At 43.8% G+C, this 22,143-nt stretch overlaps 1 protein-coding gene across 2 annotated transcripts in view; it reads right to left on the reverse strand.

The window, feature by feature from the left end:
- Nucleotides 1-22,143, reverse strand: part of RAD54B (RAD54 homolog B) — a 124,900-nt gene that overhangs the window by 55,110 nt on the left and 47,647 nt on the right. The window lies entirely within an intron of this gene.

Consider the following 22,143-nt stretch of genomic DNA (forward strand, 5'->3'; position numbering starts at 1 on the left):
TCCTTGTTGTTTTTCCAAAACATAGCTTCTAAGTGGAAAAAATGTTCTTAAACCTCTCTACTGTCTGGAAAAACCAACTGACTCCACTATTCACAGTAAAAATTTAATGAACTAAGTTGAAAGCTTCTGATAAATCCACAGAAAGAGTTATGCATGTTCTATCATCAAAGGCAATAGCAACATCATTGACAATTCTGGAATGCTGGCCGGCATCAGATGGTGCACTAAACCAGATTACCTAAGTAAAATGTTGAATCCATTCAAATGCCATCCAAGTTGACTGTTTACATTTTCTAAGATGTTAGAACAAACTGAAATCAATTCTAACATCTTTACATAAACAAAAAACAAAAACAAATGTTCAGTGACAAATTAAATGCAGGTAAGACTTCAGAAAGTAAAATATACACTTGAATGCCATGTACGGTATTTTGTATGTTATTGTAAAATGTGTATTTAGAATTATTTGATTTCTGTTCATTTTTTTCCTGCTTATTAAAATAGCAAAACACCCAATAAACTTAATCACTACATACATTTTTAGTAAGACAAAATAGTTATGATATTTATTAATCACAAGTGAATTGTACCACAGTCAAAGAGGTCATTTTTCAAAGCATTTCATAGGGATTTAGTCATGTAATTCACATTAAATGTTAATGGGAGGCATGCAGCTAAATCCTCATATGCCACACTGAAAATATACCGCTTGGCATTCTCTGAAGATGTGCTATTTATTGCAACTTTTTTGAGGGATTGGGGGGGGGGGGGGAGTTGGATGGGGTTCCCCCCAAAAAACTATTAAAAAGTAGGACTATTTGTGATTTACAAAAAGACAAGTCTTCATAGTTTCCAGAAACCCAATAGAAGTGAAGCAAAGAGTAAGTAGGCAAATAGAGGCTTATTAAGATTATGCATACTTGGTATTAACATCTATTTTAACTCATATCTGAGGAAAACCTGATTTATTTACTTGTTTGGATTTATTTATTTTGGTGGTGTTTTTTTGCCAGTGATAACCTTCGATTGGCTTCAATAAAATTGACTCAGAGAATCAACAATGGCCCATTAATGTTTCTATTCTGTATTTTAAAGAGCATTTATTAAAAAAAAACAGATTATATCCTCTGCAGTGGTAGGAAACACAAACTATTCCTAGGCCATCTAAATAATTTAAACATGCCTGTTTAAAATTCATGAGATTACCCTGGAAGAAGGCACTTCTTTAGCATTTTCATGTGTTATGAAGGAATGATTACTTACAGACTGGCTGATGACATTACTGGAGGGGAAGGAGTAATATTTCCAAACCAAGTTACATAAATATGATTAACATAAATGTAATCCATTCAGTAGTTCAAGCAGAAAAATAATGTTTAGGGCCAAAACTCAACAAAGCTGGTGCATAAGTTGTAACTTGCACCTGGAAAGCACACTGTGCCAGAGGGGGGAAATTCATTCCTGTGGAGGGTAAATAGTGGTTACTGTGCTGTCCTTGCTTGTCTAGACCACAGGAAAATGGAAGCAGTTTTAAATTACAGGGGCTCCAATGCAAATTCACAAACATGAACTTCTGCAGGAAACCACAGACTCAGGCTCCATTGGGCAGGCTTTATTTTGTATCAGTCCTGCCCATTTTTGGAGCTGAACTGACCCCTAATATATGGAGGCATACACACATGAAGATGTAGCAGCTTTCAACCAACACAGTCTGGTTTCCAGTACAATTTCCAAGGAATCAAATCCCTCTACTACCTTTTACATGAATGTAAATTCTTCCACTGACATTTGTTCCACAGGTGGCTTTAGTCCTACTTACCTAGTTGCCTTTTTATTTATTTTATTAATAGTATTAAGAACTATCTCATTTGTCTCTTTACAGCATATAACAATTTTAAATTTGCCATCCAAAGACCTGTTATATACTCTTTACAGGGTTCATTAGTTATTTTAATCCTTAAAATGCAAAACAAGTTAAAACAGATACTTAAAATAATTTCTGGACTTTTGCTAAAGCTATTTTTAGTACAGTACTCATTTTTGCATCTTAGAAATGGATTTACAAACAGCCTTATTTAAAAACTATATTGATCTAAGGTACAGTAATTTATCATAAAAACATTGGTGTCAGGGACACATTTTATCATCTAAGACTGTGCTGAATTCTAGTACGTCTGCAAATGCAGACAAAGATTTTACTAAAATGAATTCAAATAGTAATCAATCCAATTCACTGACAGTTGTTCCCAACATAAGAGGACTGCCCCAACCATAACTTTTTAATTCCCCTACCTTCCCCACTGAGTTCTCTGTTTTAGTAGTTTTGTGGACTGGACCATAGTCTGAAGCAGGGAAGTACAATCCAAATGAAAATATTTGCAGCCTGCAGAGTACTGCAAGGCCCTGGAGGACTTTAATACTATCTTGCCAGGTGGCCAACTTATTTATTTTACACACGTGCACATGCACACCATCTGTTAAAAGAACTTTACTGTTAATGTTGCAAGGTCAAGCATTCAAACATTGGGAAATGCCAGAATTAAGGCTGCCTGTGCAACCTTAATTCAGTCCTCTTGTGCATATGCATTATGATATAATCTTTAATTACATGATCGCATATTATTTTTTCCACAGGTCCCTTGCCTTAATCAATGCACAGGATGGATCATGTTCACTTAATGCGCAGCTACTGAATATCTTGTTTTCTCCTCATTATTCAATGTGCAGCCCCATGCCTTATTTATTTCATATTATTCAAATCCTTCTCTGACGACAGAATTATTAATTTCCTTCATGGGCTTTTCTATGGTGCTCATTATACAATATTTCAGTGCTTCACAAGTATCAGTTAATTTATTTTCACAACACCCCTGTGAGATGAAGGGCTATTATTATCCCCATTTTACAGATGCGAAACTGAGGCACAGATCTCTGCAACTTCAGCTAATGGAATAACTGATGGCCATAGTTGGTTGCCATCCTCTGTAGATCAGCATTAACGGGGGATAAGACACTTTGCCAGTGGGTTTCACAGATATTTTCTAACAGCAAAGGAATGGTGACACTCAGGAAAAAATGCTTACTAACCTATCTCAAAGAACAGTTACAGATGTGTTTCACATGTCCATTCCACTTCAAGCGTGTGCACACCCTCTGCACTAGAGAGTCAGAGATTTTCCTTTAGCAGGACCTGTCATGGGGGCCATGTCTTTGCTGCTGCTGCTGCCTTGTGCTACTGCTGCCTTGTGTTACTGCATGATGGAATAAAGGGCAATGCCAACCCGACCATCCCCCAGTTCCTTCATACTGGATAGAGTCCGATATGGAGGAGAGAAGAGAGGGAGTCTTGGAATGGACATATGCGACATCTCAAAGAACTACACAGTTACAGAACACATTAGTAACCATTCTTTTCTTCGAGTAATTGCACATGTTCATTTCACTTCAGGTGACTCACAAGCAGCTCAATCTGGAGATAGGTTTCAGAACCTACCTGAACAATGACTGAAGGACTACTTGTCCAAACTTGGCATCATCTCTGGAATACTGACATAAAGCATAGTGAGTTGTAAAGCTCTCTACTGATAACCAAGCTGCAGCTTTACAAATGTCTGTTGTAGGTACTTGATCCAAAAAAACCTGTGGAAGCTGCTTGAGATCTTGTAGAGTGCTACCATTCTGCTTGCAGGGGATACATCAGCAATGTTTGCACAGATGTATGCAAGACGAAATCCATGAGGAAATCCTCTGCGTCAAGACTGGAAAGCCTTTCATCCAGTCTGCAACTGACAAGAAAAGCTGGGATGACAATCTAAAAGACCCAGATCTGTCCAAGTAAAAAGCCAACACCTTCTAACATCCAAGGTATAGTCGCTCCTCATCCTTACAATAATGGAGCTTAGGAAAGAAAGTTGATAAGTATATGGCTTGATTGAGGTGGAACGGTGATATTACTTTAGTCTGGAATTTCGAATGTAGGCATAAGTAAATTTTGTCCTTATAAAAAACTGCAAACTGGGGGTCAGCTACCAATGCTCATAACTCCACCACCCTTCTCAAGGAGATAATAGTTACCAAAAACAGTGCTTTCATAAGCAGATGAAGTAAAGAGTAGGTAGCCATTGGTTCAAAAGGCGGACCCATCAACCTTGTTAGCACCAGATTTAAGTTCCAGGGAGGAAGGGATCCAGACACGGAGATATAACCTGTCCAGACCCTTTAAGAATTTAAGTGACATAGGATTAGAAAATACTGAGTGGCCCGTAATTGGAAGGTGGAAAGTGAAGATACCTGCCAGGTGAACCCTGATGGAACTAATGGATAAGCCTTGTTGTTTCAAGTAGGACAAGTAGTCCAAAAATGTTGGATAGAGGTGCAAGGACAAACTCCCTTCTGCTTTGACCATAAGGAAAATAATTTCCACTTCAGCTGGTAAGTGTATCTAGTAGATGGCTTTCTACAATTTGGGAAGATGTTCTGCACATTCTCCAAACACTCCATCTCATGAGAAGCTAACCATGGAGCATCCAGGCTATCAGATGGAGAGCAGCGGGGTTGGGATGTAGGGATGACTGTGGTCCTTGGAGATCGGGTCAGGTTCTGAAGGCAGTCTCAAAGGAGCCCTGGGGGATAGGCTCAGCAGACTGAAGAACCAATGCTGGCAGAGCCATGACAGTGCTATGAGGATCGTACAAGAATGATCATGCTTGAGTTTGAGCAACACCCTGGGAAGAAGTGGAATGGGAAAATAGGCATGCAGCAGCTTGTCCTTCCAAGATTACAGGAAAGCATCTGTCAGAAATCCTTGAGACCTGCCCTGGAACAAAAGACCTGGCACTTTGTTAAGACAAGTTGCAAAGAGGTCTATGTGAAGGATACACTTGGTTTGAAAAACGAATCTCATTATATGCAGCCTGAGATACAGCAGGGATCACAAGTGAAAGATCTGCTCAAGTGATCTGCCAAGCTGTTCTGAGCACCCGGAAGGTGGGAGGCTTTGAGATGTATTACACTGGTGATACAAAAGTCCAAAGATGTATCACCTCCTCAGAGAGATGATCTGATCTGGCACCTCCCTGCCTGTTCCCGTAGAACATCACCACAGTGTCGTTCGTGAAGACATGAAGATTTTGTCCCTTGATGAGAGTGAGAAAAGCTTGACAAGCCAGATGAATAGACAGCAATTCCCACATGTTTATGTGGAGATCCAAATCTTGTTGGACCCACAGACCTTGAGTTCTTACGTCTCCTAGGTGAAGTCCCCAACTAGAGAAAAAGTGTCTGTAACTAGAGTTAATATGTGAAAGGGAGGGGCAAAGGGAACACCCATAAACACATTAGCCAGATCTGTCCACCACACCAAGGAGGTTGGCACTCCTGCAAAGGAGGTTGGCACTCCTGCAGTGTCAGGACAGCTGGGCAACCAGCAGAGGCTCAATCAGGAGTAGACTGAGGGTGAAGCAGGCAGGGGCTGGAGCAAAGAAATGACCAGGCACAGGCTGGAGTAGGAGCAATCTGTCAGAATTAACAGGCAGCTAGGAATATCTCCAACAAGGAAGCAATGTTGAGCAGACTGGAGTAGCTGCTTTCATTAGGAGCCTATACACCTGCCATGGGGTGACCTGGTTAGACCCCTGCTGGTGGACTGGCTAGACCCTTAGGAGTCTCCGGCTCAGCGATGACTCCTCAAACTCAGAACACTCATCATATGCAAGTACCTGAACCAACATGTCCAGTGGATGATGAACTAAGGAGTATGAGGACTTTAAACATCCCTGAAATTTCCTGAGATGAACTCTGGCATTCCAAACCACATACATACAAGAGACCATGTGTCCCAGCAGTCTGAGTCAATTTCTCTTTATTGTAAGCAAATGGGCTTTGAGATCTATGGAAATGCTTAACACTGTCTAGAATCTGGCTTGCGATAGGGATGCACTGGCAACTGTAAAATCCAGAACCACCCCCATAAATTCTGTTTTCTGAACTAAGGAGAATATTGATTTGTCCTTGTTTATCAACAGATCTGGAACACTGAAGAGAAAACCGTTACCTACCTTTCATAACTGTTGTTCTTCGAGATGAGTTGCTCATGTCCAGTCTATGTCAGGTGTGTGCATGCGCCATGTGCACCATTGCCAGAGATTTTCCCCCCACTGGTATCCGTAGGGCTGGCTCTAGCGCCCCCTGGAGCCCTGCACTCATGTGCTGGTATAAGGGGCGCCACCGGCCCCACATCCTCCCAGTTCCTTCTTGCCATCACCTCTGACAGCAGGGTAGGAGAGAGGATCATGGAACAGTGACTCACAAGCAGTGCCTTTGGAGGTGGGCTAGGAGTTCACGGGTGTATTGACTGGAACACAGCTCTCCCAAAACTGGTATCATCTCTGGCCTGTTGGATGATGGCATAGTGGGATGCGAAGGTACAAATTGATGACCATGTCGCAGCCCAGCAGATACCCTGGACAGCATCTGCGCAAGGAATGCTGCTGAAAACGCTTGCGCTCTTGTAGAATGGGCTTTCAAGAGGCTGGAGGTGGGACCTTCACCTGTTTGCAGCAAGCCTGGATGCAGACTGTGATCCAGGATGAGAACCCCTGGAATGACACCAGGAGGCCTTTCATTCTATCTTCAACAGCAACAAAAAGTTGCATGGATTTGCAGAAGGGTTTTGTCTTGTCAGTATGAATGGCTAGGGCCCTTCTAATGTTCAGAAAATGCAGACGCCTTTCCTCCTCTGACCTGTGTGGTTTCAGAAAGAAGATTGGCAGAAAAAGGTCTTGGTTACTATGAAACTGTGACACCACCTTCGATAGAAATGCTGGATGAGGACGTAGCTGAACCCTATCTTTGAAGGAAACAGTATAAGGGGGTTCCTGAGATCAAGGCCTGAAGTTCCAATCCCCTTCTGGCCAAAGTAATTGCCACCAGGAAAGCAACCTTCCACAAGAACAGCAGCAGGGAGCAAGATGCCAGGGGCTCGAAGGGAGGCCTCGTGAGCCTGGATCAGACCCCAAGGAGGAATTGGGTCACGAACTCACAGGTAGAGACGTTCCAGCCCCCTGATGAACCTGCTTCTCATCTCATGGGCGAAGACCGATCTGCCTTGGATTGGAGAATGGAACACCGAGATGGCTGTTAAGTGGACCTTGATTGATGACCATGATAGACCTTAGTGCTTCAGGTGAAGGAGATACTAGTCTAGGATGGACTGCAAGGATGCCTGAGCCGGGTAAAGGCTCCTCTCTGCTGCCCAGCATATGAAGTGATTCCACTTGGCCAGGTAGGTGGCTCTAGTAGAGGGCTTTCTGCTGTCTAGCAAAACCTGTTGGACTTGCTCCAACCATGTTCTCTCCTCTGGATTCAGGCAGGCGAGGTTCGGATGGAGGAGTCGCCCATGATCCAGCAAGATCAAGTCAGGTCTGGGCAGGAGCGTCAATGGGGCTGTGACTGCGAGATCTAGAAGCATGCCGAACCAAGACTGATGAGGCCAGGCTGATGCAATAATGATAACCTTCGCCTTGTCCCCCTGGATCTTCAGAAGGACTCTGTGAACTAGGGATATTGGAGGGATGGTGTGCAACGAGCCGTCTGACCATGACTGTAGAAAGACATTGGACAGGGAACCTTTGTCTTGACCGTGCCTCATGCAAAAGCGAGGACATTTTGTGTTCTGTGTGGGGGCCAATAGGTCCACCTGGGTAGTTCCCCACCTCAGGTGGAGAGACCACTCATGGTGAGAGGAAAAAGACTTCCTGAGGTGATCCACCAACACGTTCCGCTGCCCAGGGAGATGAGATGCCTCCAGGTGAATGGAATACTTCACGCAGAAATCCCATAACCCGAGAGCTTCCTGGTAGAGGACCTTGGCCTGGAGCCTCCCTCTTTGATGACAGGTGGGTTGGGCAAGGAACACTTTGCAGGCCAAGCGTATTGTCCTGAGCTCCTTTACATTTATGTGTAGGGACAGCTTGTTCTGCTACCAGAGACCTTGGTTCCTGACATCGTCAAGGTAAGTCCATTACCCTAGATTCGATGTGTCGGACCCCAATGTTATTGTGCACCAGGGGGATGAGAAGGGTACTCCAGACATAACTGAGGCCAGACCCAACCACCACATCAGGGATGCCAGGACTGGCAGTGGGATGGTAAGAACAGAGTCCAAACGGTGCCTGTTCATGGAGTAAACTGAGGCAAGCCACATCTGAAGCAGTCTGAGATGTAGCCACGCGTACTGTACCACGCAGGTACATGCTGCCATGTGTCCCAGCAGCCGTAGACAGACACGGGCGGTCGTCAATGGGTTGCCCAACGTCTGGGGTGATCAGGTCCGCCATAGCTTGGGAGAAATGCCCAGGCTTGAGAGGCATCGAGCACCGCTCCTATGAATTCTATTTTCTGCACCAAGACCAACATCGACTTTTGCTCATTTATTAAGAGGCCCAGCACCCGGCAGGTGGCTCACACTTGATGCTGTGCTGAACTTGAGCTCATGAGTGGCCTCATATCAGCCAGTCATTGAAGTATGGGTAAATCTGTATGCCTCAAGGCCTGAGGTAGGCTGTGACTACCGCCATTCACTTTGTGAAAACTTACAGAGCCACCGACATGCCAAAGGGAAGCACCGTAAATTGGTAGTGGCTGTGGCCCACCACGGAAGATCGAGATATGGAAGTACACATCCTTTAAATCAAGGGCGGAGTACCAGTCTACTGGATCCAGGGAGAGAATAATGATGATTTGGATTTGGATGATTTAGTTGGGGATTGGTCCTGCTTTGAGCAGGGGGTTGGACTAGATGACCTCCTGAGGTCTCTTCCACCCCTGATAGTCTATGATTCTATTCTATGAGTCTATGAATAATGGAGGCCAGGGAGACCATGCAGAACCTCAGTTAGGATAGGCCAGAGGTCCCCTTTCACCTTGGGAATCAAGAAGTAACGGGAATAAAATCCCTTCCCTTTCAGTTCTGGAGGAACTACCGTCACAGCCCTGCCTGCAGGAGGGCTTGTACCTCCTGGACGAGAACTTGCTCATGAGAAGGGTCCCTGAAGATGGACAGGGAAGGGGGGTACAGTAGAGTGTTAGAGACACACTGAAGGGTGTACTCCTATGCTATGGTATAAGTACCCAGTGGTTCAATGTAACTGATGACCAAGCTGAGAGGTATGGTGAAAGGTGGTTTAAAAATAAAATGGGGAATGGATCTAGGAGGGAGACCGGTAAGTCTTCCCCGAGCATGCCTTCAAAACGCTTGTCTATATCTGCTCAGGAACTGGCTAGTGCCCTGCTGAGTGGTGGTAGAGGATGGCTGGCCCTGGTGGCGCCTATAACCTTTTCCTCTTCATTTATATGGCTCATGTCTGGGTGGCCCCGAGAACCTGGGTGGTTGTTGTGGTCTGAAGTGCTTCCTGGAGGTCGACAGTTTATAAAGGCCTTAAGACCACAGCATGGCCCTGGAATCCTTGAGGCTGTGCAGTTTGGTGTCCATCTGGTCTGAGAATAACAAGGTTTCCTCAAATAGGAGATCCTGCACCAACTGCTGAACCTCTTGGGACAGTCCTGATGACTGCAACCACAAACTACGCCTCATAGTGCCTGCCGATGCCATTGTCTTGGCTGCCAAATCTGTTGCATCTAAGACAGCCTGGAGGGATGTTCTGGCCACCACCTTTCCTTCCTCCACGATGGACGTGAATTGCTGCCATGACTCTTGATGCAGGGAGTCCTTACATTTTCCCAACGAATCATGGACATTCAAATCTTATCTCCCCAGCAGCACTTGCTGATTTGAGATACAAAGTTGGAGGCTAGCAGTGGAATAAACCTTCCTACCAAATAGATCTAGGTGTTTAGCATCCTTGTTCTTCGGGGTAGTGCTTGTTTAGCCCTGTCTATCCCGCTCGTTAGCGGTGGAAACCACCAAAGAACCCAGGGGTGGGGTGCAAATACATATATTTGCATCCCTTGGTGGGAACATAGTATTTTTTCTCCACCCTTTTAGAGGTCGGGGCAGAGATGATGGGGTCTGCCATAGTGCCTTTACCAACTTACCTACCCCATTATGCACTGGTAAGGCCACTTTAGAGGGAACAGTGGCAGCCAGAATATCAAATAGTTTGTCTGTGGGCTCTTTCTACTCCTATGCCTCCAGGCCCAGGTTGGTGACAAAACTTTTAAGGCGCTCTGGATAGGCCCTGAAATCGTCTGGAGGCAGCAGGTTAGCGGGACCTGTGATTGGCTCATCTGGGGATGAGGAGGAGGATGCCACTGGTACTGAAGGAGCTGAATCCTCTACCGCCTCCAAAGCAATCTCTATCGTAGGTACCACTGGGGTCTCGGTACCACAGTCAGAGTCTGAGCCCAGCCCTGGAACTGGCTATGGTGGGGCTGCAGCCTCTCTCTCGGAGATCACGAAAGACTGAGGATGAGAGAACTGCCTGAGCACCACAGGGAACCCCCATGGGTTCCAGCGTTGCCAACGCATGGGCCACTGCCCCGGAGATCATACGCCCATAGATGGTCCAGCACCGGAGTCCAGTGCATAGGCAAGGAAATACGTGTATCCCTGCTATCCCTGCTTTCCACCATGCATTCTGTAAATAATTGCAGAGCAACAGACAGGCTGAAGGGTAGGACTGTAAATGGTAAATGCATGGAGCAGCACAAAGCAGCAAAGGGCAAATGCATGTTGTTGACTAGAAACACTAGGAATCTCCTGTGACTTTGATGAACAGCCACATGGAAATACGCATCCTTCAAGCTGAGGGCAGCGTACCAGTTGCCAGGATCCAGGAAGGGGACGATGGAGGTCCGGGTGACCATATGAAATCTTGTTTTCTTTATATATTTGTTCAGATTTTGCAGACCTAAGATGGGTCTGAACCCTTCTTTTGCCTTTGGAATCAAGAAGTAATGTAAATAGAAACCCTTCCTTCAGAGAAGAGGGGGAACCTTCTCTATAGCTCCCAAATGGAAGACTGGATCTCCTGGAGGAGAATAGCCTCGTGAGAGTGGTCTCTTAAGAGGAATGGGTTAGGGAGTGGAAGGGAAGGATGGAAATAAAGTGCAAGATGTATCCCTGCTCCACAATACTTAGAACACATCAATCTGTGGTAACATGGGACCAAGAAGATAGGAAGTGGGATAGCCAGTCAGAAAAAAAATGAAGGAGAAACTTGCAAGAGTGGATCTGGTACTCTATCCTCGACAAGGTAGTCAAACATACTGCTTGGAATTTCTAGACTGCCTCCAGAAACCTGCCACAGATGAAAACTGAAGAGGTAGAGGTCTCCTCCTATGTTTTTTTCCCCTTTGGCAGAGCTGCTGCTCTCCTGCTCTCCCCTTATGCAGCGCAGGTGGGGAAAGTGACATGGATACAGGGAGCCCTGATGTCGCTCCTCGCTTCCTCCCTCACAACCCCCCCAGGAGAGAGCGAAGGAGCAGCATTCAAGGGGGGGAGCGAGCAGCAATGCCAGCAGTTCTGTACATCCAGGTCAGTTTCCCCACGGGGCACAGTAGAGGGGTACAGGGGTTAGGGGCGCAGGAGGGAGAGTGCAGGGGTTAGGGGCGCAGGAGGGGGGCACAGGGGATGAGACAAAGGGAACACAGTTTAGGGGTTGGGGAGCCTGGGGAGCCCACAGGGACCAAAATACAAGTTTGCCCAAGATGCTATTTTCCCTAAGGCCAGCCCTGAAGCAAGCCAACACGCTCCAACTACCAACCACAGGTGGTAAAAAGGAACTGAGGATGGTCTAAGATGGCTCCACCCTTTATACCATCATGGAGCAGCACAAAGCAGCAAAGGGCACATGCACCACACCGACAGGTAACACTGAGGGAAAAAATCTCTGATTAGTGCACTGTGCGCGCGCACACACACCCACCCACCCACCCCTGAAGTGCAATGGACATGTGCAATCACTTTAAGAACCATCTTCAGTTCCATCCCGGGCTCTGGAGGGGAGTGTTCTCTAGTGGGCACAGACTCTTGTGCATCTTCCCCCTAAGTGTGACCCCTTCTGCTCCATCCCCTCCAACCTGTCCCGGTCCTGTCTCTACCCTAACCCTCGCTCTTCATCTTAGTCCCATTTGCTTAACCTAGGCAGTCCCAGTTTCCACTATTCACTATTCTTATCACTGTCCCAGTCTCCTTGCCCAGCCATTGCCAGTTCCCTGTGTGTGCCCTCTAGCTCCTTGTCCTGACAGTCCTATCTCCCTTCCTGCCAGCTCCTCATCAGATCTCTCTCTCCCACCGCAGCATTGCCTCCAATCATCCTCCACCCATGTTCCCAATCCCCACTGACTCCCAGTCTCAATTGCTCTGCCCAGGCTCCTCATCCAGTCTCAGTGCTCCTCCCCATCCCACCTTCCATCTCCTTTTTCCAGTAACTTTGCCCCATCAGTCCCAGTTTCTCTTTCATAATCCGGTTTCTCGTCAGGTCTGTATTCCCCCTGCACCTCCTCCATCTCACCCCACGGGTTCTAATCCCAGTCTCCTTGCCCAGGCAGAACCAATCTTCCCCATACATTGTCATCCCATATATCCCCTGTATTTATGGCTCCCAAACGCTCCTCCATTTCTCTCCCAGGATCCTTGCTCAGCCAGTTTCAGTTTCCCCCCAGGTCCCAATCTCCTTGCCCAGCCATTACCAGTTCCCCACCCCTCAACTCCCAATATTCCTCTCCACACCACCAGCCTCCTCCGCCTCCCCCAAGGCTTTTTTGTACTAATCTACTTTCATCCCATCTCCCTGATCTGGGTCTCATCCCCTTTGCATTCAAATTGGACAGCTTCCTCCTCCCATGCTGCCTGGGCCCAGCAGGGCACTGAGAGTGTAGGAGACATTCTCCCTGCTCTTAGTTCAGATGCCCGGACCTGGCACTGCCTGAAGCAGCCCAAACCTGCAATTGCAAATCTTTCCCCACACTGGCACTTTCATTGCACTGCAGCAGTGTCCACGCATCATTTTATGGCAGGGTAAGCTGTTGCAATGTAGATTCACATCTTGGCTTATCACACAGTTACTTGCCATATAGACAAGCCCGTAGCAGTTAATTATAGGCAGTGCAGGTAGTACCAGCTATAGTTATGTTTCTATTATAAAACCCTGTGTTCAGTTACTTTTAACTTTGCCAAATTTTAACCATTCAGGCTGAAATTTCCCATGTGGGGTATCTGCTTCAGGCTGAATTAAAAAAAAAAAAAAGTTTTAGCTAAAATGGTTCTGCCATTTCTGAGGAGATTCGTAACTTATAAGTGCTTAACTTTACAACCTTAACTTTAACATATTTTCTTTTGTTTTTTATAAAATATATGTGTTGATTAAACTTAAACAATATGGAGAATCAAAGCTATAACAAACTCCCTCCAGTTTGAAGAAGCTCTTGTGCCAAAAGCATTGTAACCATAAGTAATAGAAATAGTTTGGACCATAATGTGTATTTTATACAGAAATGAATGTACACAAAAACCTATTTAACAAATAATTAACAGGCACAAATGTTACAAAGGTATTTGTTTTCTATTTTAAAACATTATATACTCTAACTGGTATGTTTAAAGGTCAACAAGCAATCAGGTGAACCAAGATGTTGTAAGGACTAAGTGACCACAATACTAATTAAATGCTGGTTAGCAGTCACAAGGAGACAGAAGAGTGATTCTAGCTTACCAATTGAAATGAACAGAATGGAATTATTGATATACAGCTGTTTTGTCCTACTGTTTCATTAACTGCTACATTCATCCAAGCAAATCACTAAAATTGGTCTATACCACTGTGTAATGGATTGATTAAACTAATTTATAAATTATTAAAGAATGCAGAGAAATTCTACCTCAATGAACATATTTTCAAAGGAAGAAAACAGAGAAGTTGCAACTTAAAAGGTAAACAGAGATATGCAAAAATTGGCCAAGCGCTATACCTTGAACTTTATAAATACTATTACCTAGTTGTCTTTATTTCTTCCTCTCTCTATTATTTTTAAATTCTATTTCAGCTAATGAAAAGTATAAATTTATAATAATTCAAGTGTGTAATTTAGCTAAGCATCATATATATAAGAACCATGAGAAATGTGGTGCAGTAACTGGTTAATTAAACTTACTCAACTAGTTTGTATTTTATACCGTATGGTTCTCATATATCCAGTCAGCCAAGGAAACACCATTGTCAGTGTTACACCCACCAGGAGATCTTTGGAACACATCAGGCTTCAGGGGATTATTCCACATAGCCATAACGTTGGGTGGTATCAGATCCTACACTACAGAAGGAGGACAGGTACACTGGAGAATGTCTATGGCATTCCATGATTGCAGAAGGTAAGGCATTCCCTCCATTTCGCTCTCTCCTCTCCTCTCCCAAAGTAAGAATCACAATTATCTCCAAACCTGGTAGAGTACAGGATGACTGTGGAGGATCCATAAGACAGATCAACACAGAAGTTTAGCTAGCTAAAACCCAGTAAAATCTAAAGAAGTCACATCCTTGCTACTAATGGAACTTTGTTCAGGCCACGTGGACTCCACTTTAATAAAGAACACCACTTAATCATTATAGTCAGTCTGACTGGGATAAAACTGAGTGTTTTCATTTTTAGTATTAATCAGCAAGAAGCATAATTCACAGGACATCTTAATTTCAGTAATCTGTTACACAAAGAAGCCCAGTTAAAATTCTAAAATGTAACAATAGTAAATAGCAAACACTATGTGTCAAAATATTATGCAATGAGCTTTTCAGATGATTTAAAAACAAATTCAAAAGAAATAAAAAAAAGAAACAGATCAAAAATGTGTATGATGAAGTACATGCACTATATTGCTATATTTTAAATTGTACTTTCAACCTTTAAAATACAAATTATTTCTAAAAGACACTCACTATCCTAAGGTTTCTATTTATTTCCATCCAAAGTATTTAAAAGAAGTCGATATGCTAGAACAGTAATTATTTAAATTCTCTCCTGTGGCAAGGAATTTTTGATTATTATTATATCACAACTAGAATTGATCAATCCTATAACACTATGGAATAAGATAAGAAATTAAACCAAAAGTCCAGTGTGCTGTTAAAGTTTTTTAAACATGGAAATTTAAAAATTGGAATATATTCAGCTTAATGCCTGTAGGGCGATGTAAAGTTTAACGTTTCCATAACATGTGTTTTTAATTGAATGCTGTAGAACAGAGCAATTTTCAAAAATATGGAACAAATTCCAAAGTTTGTAATCTCTCTTTACTTCCTGGCTTTTGCATCCCACCCCAACCCCCAACATGGCATCCGACTACCTTGTTAAAAGGAGTTAGAGCTGAAATAAGAGAAGATTGCTCACCAACAAACCTATTTGTCATATCCTCTCTTCTCTTCTCCCACTCAGCAATAGCTCTTACAGACAGTATAATGGCTTCACCTATTGGGAAGCAGGAGGCAAAAGGTCTGTCAATCAAAGACAATATATAAACTCTATTCTGTCCAGTGAGAAAAAAATATCTAAAACAGGATGTAAGATACTAAGGTGTAGGCAGTACTGCTGGGCTGGTGTCGTGGAGTCCAGAGGCGGCTACAAGGCAGTGGTCAGAGTAGTTGTGAGAGCTGAAATCAGAAGGCAAGAGTCAGGGTAGAAGTCAGGCTGGGGTTGGAGACCAAAGATCAGAGAGTGAAATGAGGTGACACAAGGCAAAGTCTGAAGCTGCAGCGAGCCAGAAGTCTGTGTGGTTGCCCAGACAACTTTCTGGGGCACCCTTCAGGGTTAAAAAGTAAGAGTGGCCCAATCAGAGCACCACATGGTGCTGCTGCTCTGGCCCTTTTGGGCAGTACTTCCTGCAGCACCTAATTGCCACAGTGGTCCTTGGATGTGGCTCTGCATGACCTCCTGGGGGCGATGTGGGAACATCAGTTGCCCCAGGCTTCGCTGACCTAGATTCTAGTCCTGTGGATCCTTAAACAGGAAAATAGCAAGAGATGAAAGAAAATAATTGGCAACACCCCAAGTGAGAAGACGGGAGAGATAGAGGACAAGAGAAGAGAGAACTATGACAAACAGGATTACCTGTAAGCAATCCTGCCTTGTCATATAGTACATCCCAATTCTCCCATTTTACCTGGCAAAAGCCCTTACAGACAGCAACTGTATCCCAGAACTTATCTGTACAGTAGCCAAATGCAAGAGTCTGCAGCAAAAGACTGGACCATCTGGTAGTGGTGGGTGAAACTAAGTGGCTGCCTTGTTAGTAGTAGAAGCAGGTATTTAAAAGCTCTCCAAGCCCAAATTATTATCATTACCCAAGAGCGGTGACACTTCTGACATGACAATGAGATTTCATAGCTTGGTCATACAACATTCTTGCTCCTTCTGGGCAATAGCAGGTGGCCTTGTCTTTATTACAGTTCTGAAAACAAATTTTTAAGAGTTTGTGTAATATCTAACATGACCATCCACTCAGGGAGAAAAAACAGTTGGACACAAAGGGAAATTAGGGAGATAATCAAGTAATTCAAATCACTCACTGTTGCAAGAGAGAGATTCAATAGCAACTAGAAGTGCCTCCTTGAGAGAAAGCCATTTCAGAAATGCTTCTCACAATTTCAAAAGGGGCACCTACAGACATTTGAAAAACAAATGACAAATGTCTGAGGGCTAACAGGCCAGTACTTTGGCAGTTGCAGGAGGAAGCAGTCTCTTCACATTGAGATGGGAACCAATGTCCTCTACCTGAATGGTCTGCATATTGCAGCAATTGCAGGAAATTAACCTTGAAGCCTCCACGTAGATAGTAGAGGACTTAAGGGAGCATAATTGTACATTCATCCCTCTCTCTAATACCTAGCAGGTGAAGGAATTGTCAGCTACTACGGTAATAAGGCACTATAGAAAACCCTAAAATAGAAGGAAAGATAGATGTCCCAATCTGAGTGTACAAATTTAAGTCCAATTCCTCAAGGACAATAAGGCCATTGTGGAGAAACTAAATTAATTCTTTGCATCAGTCTTCATGGCTGAGGATGTGAGGGAGATTCCCAAATCTGTGCCATTCTTTTTAGGTGACAAATCTGAGAAACTGTCGCAAATCGGGGTGTCATTAGAGGAGGTTTTGGAACAAATTGATAAACTAAACAGTAATAAGTCAGCAGGACCAGATGGTATTCACCCAAGAGTTATTAAGGAACTCAAATGTGAAATGGCAGAACTGTAGTTCTGTAGTTTGTAACCTATCATTTAAATCAGCTTCTGTACCAAATGACTGGAGGATAGCTAAAGTGACGCCAATTTTTTAAAAGGGCTGCAGAGGTGATCCTCGCAATTACAGGACAGTAAGCTTGATTTCCGTACCGAGCAAACTTGTTGAAACTATAGTAAAGAACAAAATTGTCAGACACATAGATGAACATAATTTGTTGGGGAAGAATCGACATGTTTTTTGTAAAAGGAAATCATGCCTCGCCAATCTACTAGAATTCTTTAAGGGGGTCAACAAGCATGTGGACAAAGGGGATCCAATGGATATAGTGTTCTTAGATTTTCACAAAGCCTTTGACAAGGTCCCTCACCAAAGGCTCTTAAGCAAAGTAAGCTGTCATGGGATAAGAGGGAAGGTCCTCTCATGGATCTGTAACTGGTTAAAAGATAGGAAACAAAGGGTAGGTTTTCAGAATGGAAAGAGGTAAATAGTGGAGTCCCCCAGGGGTCTGTACTGGGACCAGTCCTATTCAACATATTCATAAATGATCTGGGAAAGGGGGTAAACAGTGAGGTGGCAAAATTTTCAGATGATACAAAACTACTCAAGATAGTTAAGTCCCTAGCAGACTGCAAAGAGCTACAAAAGGATCTCACAAAACTGGGTGACTGGGCAACAAAATGGCACATAAAATTCAATGTTGATAAATGCAAAGTAACGCACATTGGAAAACATAATCCCCACTATACATATAAAATGATGGGGTCTAAATTGGCTGTTACCACTCAAGAAAGAGAATTTGGAGTTATTGTGGATAGTTCTCTGAAAACATCCAGTCAATGTGCAGCAGCAGTCAAAAAAGCGAACAGAATGTTGGGCATCATTAAGAAAGGGATAGATAAGAAGACATAAAATATCATATTGCCTCTATATAAATCCATGACACGCCCACATCTTGAATACTGCGTGCAGATGTGGTCGCCCCATCTCAAAAAAGATATGTTGGAATTGGAAAAGGTTCAGAAAAGGGCAACAAAATGATTAGGGGTATGGAACAGCTGTCATATGAGGAGAGATTAATAAGACTGGGACTTTTCAGCTTTGAAAAGAGACAACTAAGGGGGGAGATATGACGGAGGTCTATAAAATTATATCTGTTGTGGAGAAAGTAAATAAGGAAGTGTTATTTACTCCTTCGCATAACACAAGAACTAGAGGTCACCAAATGAAATTAATAGGAAGCAGGTTTAAAACAAACAAAATGAAGTATTTTTTCACACAATGCAGTCAACCTGTGGAACTCCTTGCCAGAGGATGTTGTGATGGCCAAGACTATAACAGGATTCAAAAAAGAACTAGATAAATTCATGGAGGGTATTGCCATCAAAGGCTATTAGCCAGGATGGGCAGGAATGGTGTCCCTAGCCTGTGTTTGCCAGAAGCTGGGAATGGGTGACAGGGGATGGATCACTTGATGATTACCTGTTCTGTTCATTCCCTCTGAAGCATCTTGCATTGGCCACTGTCGGAAGACAGGATATTAGGCTAGATGGATCTTTGATCTGACCCAGTATGGCCATTCTTATGTTCTTATTCCTTCTCAAGGAGGAAACACCCCAAGCTACATCCTCTGAAAATCCTACAGTGAAATACCATCTTCATTCAACTTCTAGGATGTCAAGTCTAGGTGACATGAGCTGGGGAAACTGACTTGTCTCAGGAACAGATGCTCCAGTTGAAGGGCATTTATCAAGGATGAGAACTTGGTGATGCTCCTGTGCTCAAAGGTGAAGAGCAACAAAGGAGGCAGTAGTATCATTTCTGACATGTCTTACTTGTCTCAAAAGTTCTGAGTCAAGAGGAGAGGAGGGGAACACTATCACAGTTCCTTGCCTCAATCTCAAGCAAATGAATATATCCCTCAAAATTGCGATTGCAGCTCTTGCCAGGACTCGTTTAGCATGGTTATCTTGCTGGAAGCACACTAATAAACTGTTGGAGACCCCAGGAAAGTGAAGGCTCCACTCACTCATCCTTGCTAGAGGTACAGGCGAGTCTCATCTTACGCAGGGGTTCCGTTCCGCGGTTAGCGCGTAAAGCGAAAACCGCATATAGTCAAAATTACATTGAGGTCAATGGCGGGCGGAATCGCCCGCACTACAGGTACAATATTAAAATTGTTATTTTTCTCTCTTTTTTTGTTTTTTGTTTGTTTTTGTCGACCGCGTAAAGCTGAAATCGCGCGTAAGATGCGACAGACCTGTACACTTTTCTGAGGCAGACAGGGATAGAGGCACTGCTAAGGTACAGAGACTGGGGAAGGAGAAGGACAGAACATGGTGCTGTGTTTTCCATGCTGCCCTGTTCATATATGTTAGTTCAGTATGGCTGTGTACTAGAATAGAGAAGTTCCTAAGATTGCAGGTCCAAAAGAACTGCCTAAGGGTATGTCTACACAGCACAATCCTGATGGCAGTGTGTAGAGTACATACACTGCATGCCCCTCTAGAATGGGTATAAACAACATTCTAGATAGTGAGGCACTGTTTAGGCACATAAAGACATGCCAAAACTCTCTCTCTACATGCTCAAGCAGTTCCTCCCACATCTATACTGCTATTTTTTAGCAGTGTAATGTCCTGGTGCCTCCCCACTGCCAGAGTCTTTTCATGCAGTGAAGAAGCAGTCACAAAAGACTCCAGCAGCAGGGAAAGACTCCGGCAGCAGGGAGACAGTGGGGAAAGGCTCCGGCAGCTCCCCGTGGCAGGGAAAGTGAGAAGTTGCCAGAGCCTTTCCCTGCCACAGTGAAAGACTCATCAGTGCGGAAAGGCTCCCTCAGCTCACCGCTGCATCCCCCTGGCCACAGCCTTTCAGTGCCATATTTAGCTACCCACTGTAGTGTGAACACAGCTTGTTTTTTGCTGCAGCATACACTATATGTCACCGCCAGAGGTGTGCAATGTAGATATACCTTAGTGCTGCAACATAATACTGAAGGTACACCTTCTAAGAAATGAAAGATGCCCAAGTCTAAGAGGCAGGTAAAGTGATGATGCAAACCAGATATGGGTGCTGGAGAAGAAGTGCAGACCCACAATAATTGGAGGGAGAGAAGCACCAAATATGGTTGACTTCTTGATAGACTAAGAGAAGGAAAGGACATCTTCCATGGAAAAAAAAATTAAAAAGTACATTTGAAAGAGGATGGCTAAAGGTAGACGCGAACCCACAGGACAGGGTGCAAGCCAACTGCAAAATGACCCAAGAATTGAAAGATCTGCCATGATGAAATCAGAACAAAGGAAATTGGAAATATGAGATGTCTCTGGATAGAAGATGCCGCTAGCACAAAGAAGAAGAGAAAACTCCTTTCTCTGAGAAACAAAACAATCATAATATGGAGTGAGGATGGTGGAGAAAGAGTCTTCATGGGACCTCCATATTCTATTATGTCTTCATCCACCCAACTCTTTCCCTCCCAGAATCTAAAACTCTGGGGAGGTTCTGCCAATTTTGTCTTTGCATCTACCTCTACATTCCTGGTGAGAAGCCACCTGATGCTGGCAAAGAGTGGAAAGTTCCATGGTTCTGGCCCTCACAGAAATAACATCTGTAGAGAGATGTCAAAAGAAATGGACATGTAGGTAGAAACATTTCCAAAGTCTATGTGGAGGGCTCTGGTAACCAGTATAGAGTGGGTTGTAGTCAAGACAACCACTGCAACATCATAAGCCCTGTGAGACCTCATTCTGGCCTCTGTTGAACATGGGACCACATCTATGAAAACTTGGAACAAGAACACAGAAACAACTTGGCATCTACCCCATAACACTGGACAACCAGAATCTAGATTATCAGACAAAGCCAGGTATTTCCATGCTATGAGGTAGGCACTGAAAATTTACTTTATGCTGGTTCCCATTCCTCAGAAGCCACATCCTGGATGGTAAAGTACAGCAGGAAGAATGCTTTTTATTTTTTAAAAAGAAGTTTTGAGTCTTGTAGGCCCAGAAAAATGAATGTCCTGTAGAAGTGATTCCAGCTCTACAAGACATATCAGTATCCTGGAATTGAAGAATGCTGGGGTTGGCCAGGATGTGCACTGAAATCAAGGCTAGTTATTGAGAGGTTAACACCTTCAAGGCATACAAAAGGCACAATGGAGAGAATGGGGCTCTCATCTTAGGCCATGTCTACACTAGCAAACATACAGTGGCACAGCTGTACCGATGCAGCTGTGCCGCTGTAAGATCGCTCATGTAGCTGCTCTACACGAGCTCTCTCCGTTTAATATAATAAAACCACCTAAATGAACAGTGACACAACGCTATATACATGAGCACTTACGCTCGCAAAATTTATGTCACTCAGGGGGGTGTTTTTTCCTGAGCGACGTAAGTTTTGCTGACATAAGTGAGAGTTTAGATGTGGCCTTAAAATGCTGCTCTATCCTAAAGTGACTGGGGGGGTGAAGGGTTGTGGAAGTCCATATTCACTGAATCTCAGTGATTTCAATTTCCAATTTCCTCAGGTTACAAGTAAAAGATTTGTTTCCTCTCACTTTCCCACCCCCTCCACCCCACTGCTCCCCCACATAACTCCACAAGCTCATCCTGGGTTCTGACAGTCAAGCTGGTTTCTCTCCATCTCTCACAACAGCACCACAAATAAAGGTTAGGCTCAGTTAAGCCCTTAATTAAACCTATGCAATCCTGCAATCTTCAGATGTTGCTAGGAAGGATAGGGGAATGGATTTATTTTTTATGTTTGGGATTTTTATTTGTAAATAAATCAAAAAAGTCATACCACTCACAAAAATTATCCTAGATGATAAAGAATCTTACTTGGATTTTGGGTCACAAATTATTTATGTAGAGAAACTATTGCATTTTAGTAGCTATAGCATAACAGTGACGTTGATCCAAATGCACCAGCATCTATCTTGGCTGCACATG

The sequence above is a fragment of the Terrapene carolina genome, unplaced genomic scaffold, assembly GCF_002925995.2.
Source record: "Terrapene carolina triunguis isolate 2854851 unplaced genomic scaffold, T_m_triunguis-2.0 Scaffold58, whole genome shotgun sequence".
Lineage (NCBI taxonomy): Eukaryota > Metazoa > Chordata > Testudines > Emydidae > Terrapene > Terrapene triunguis.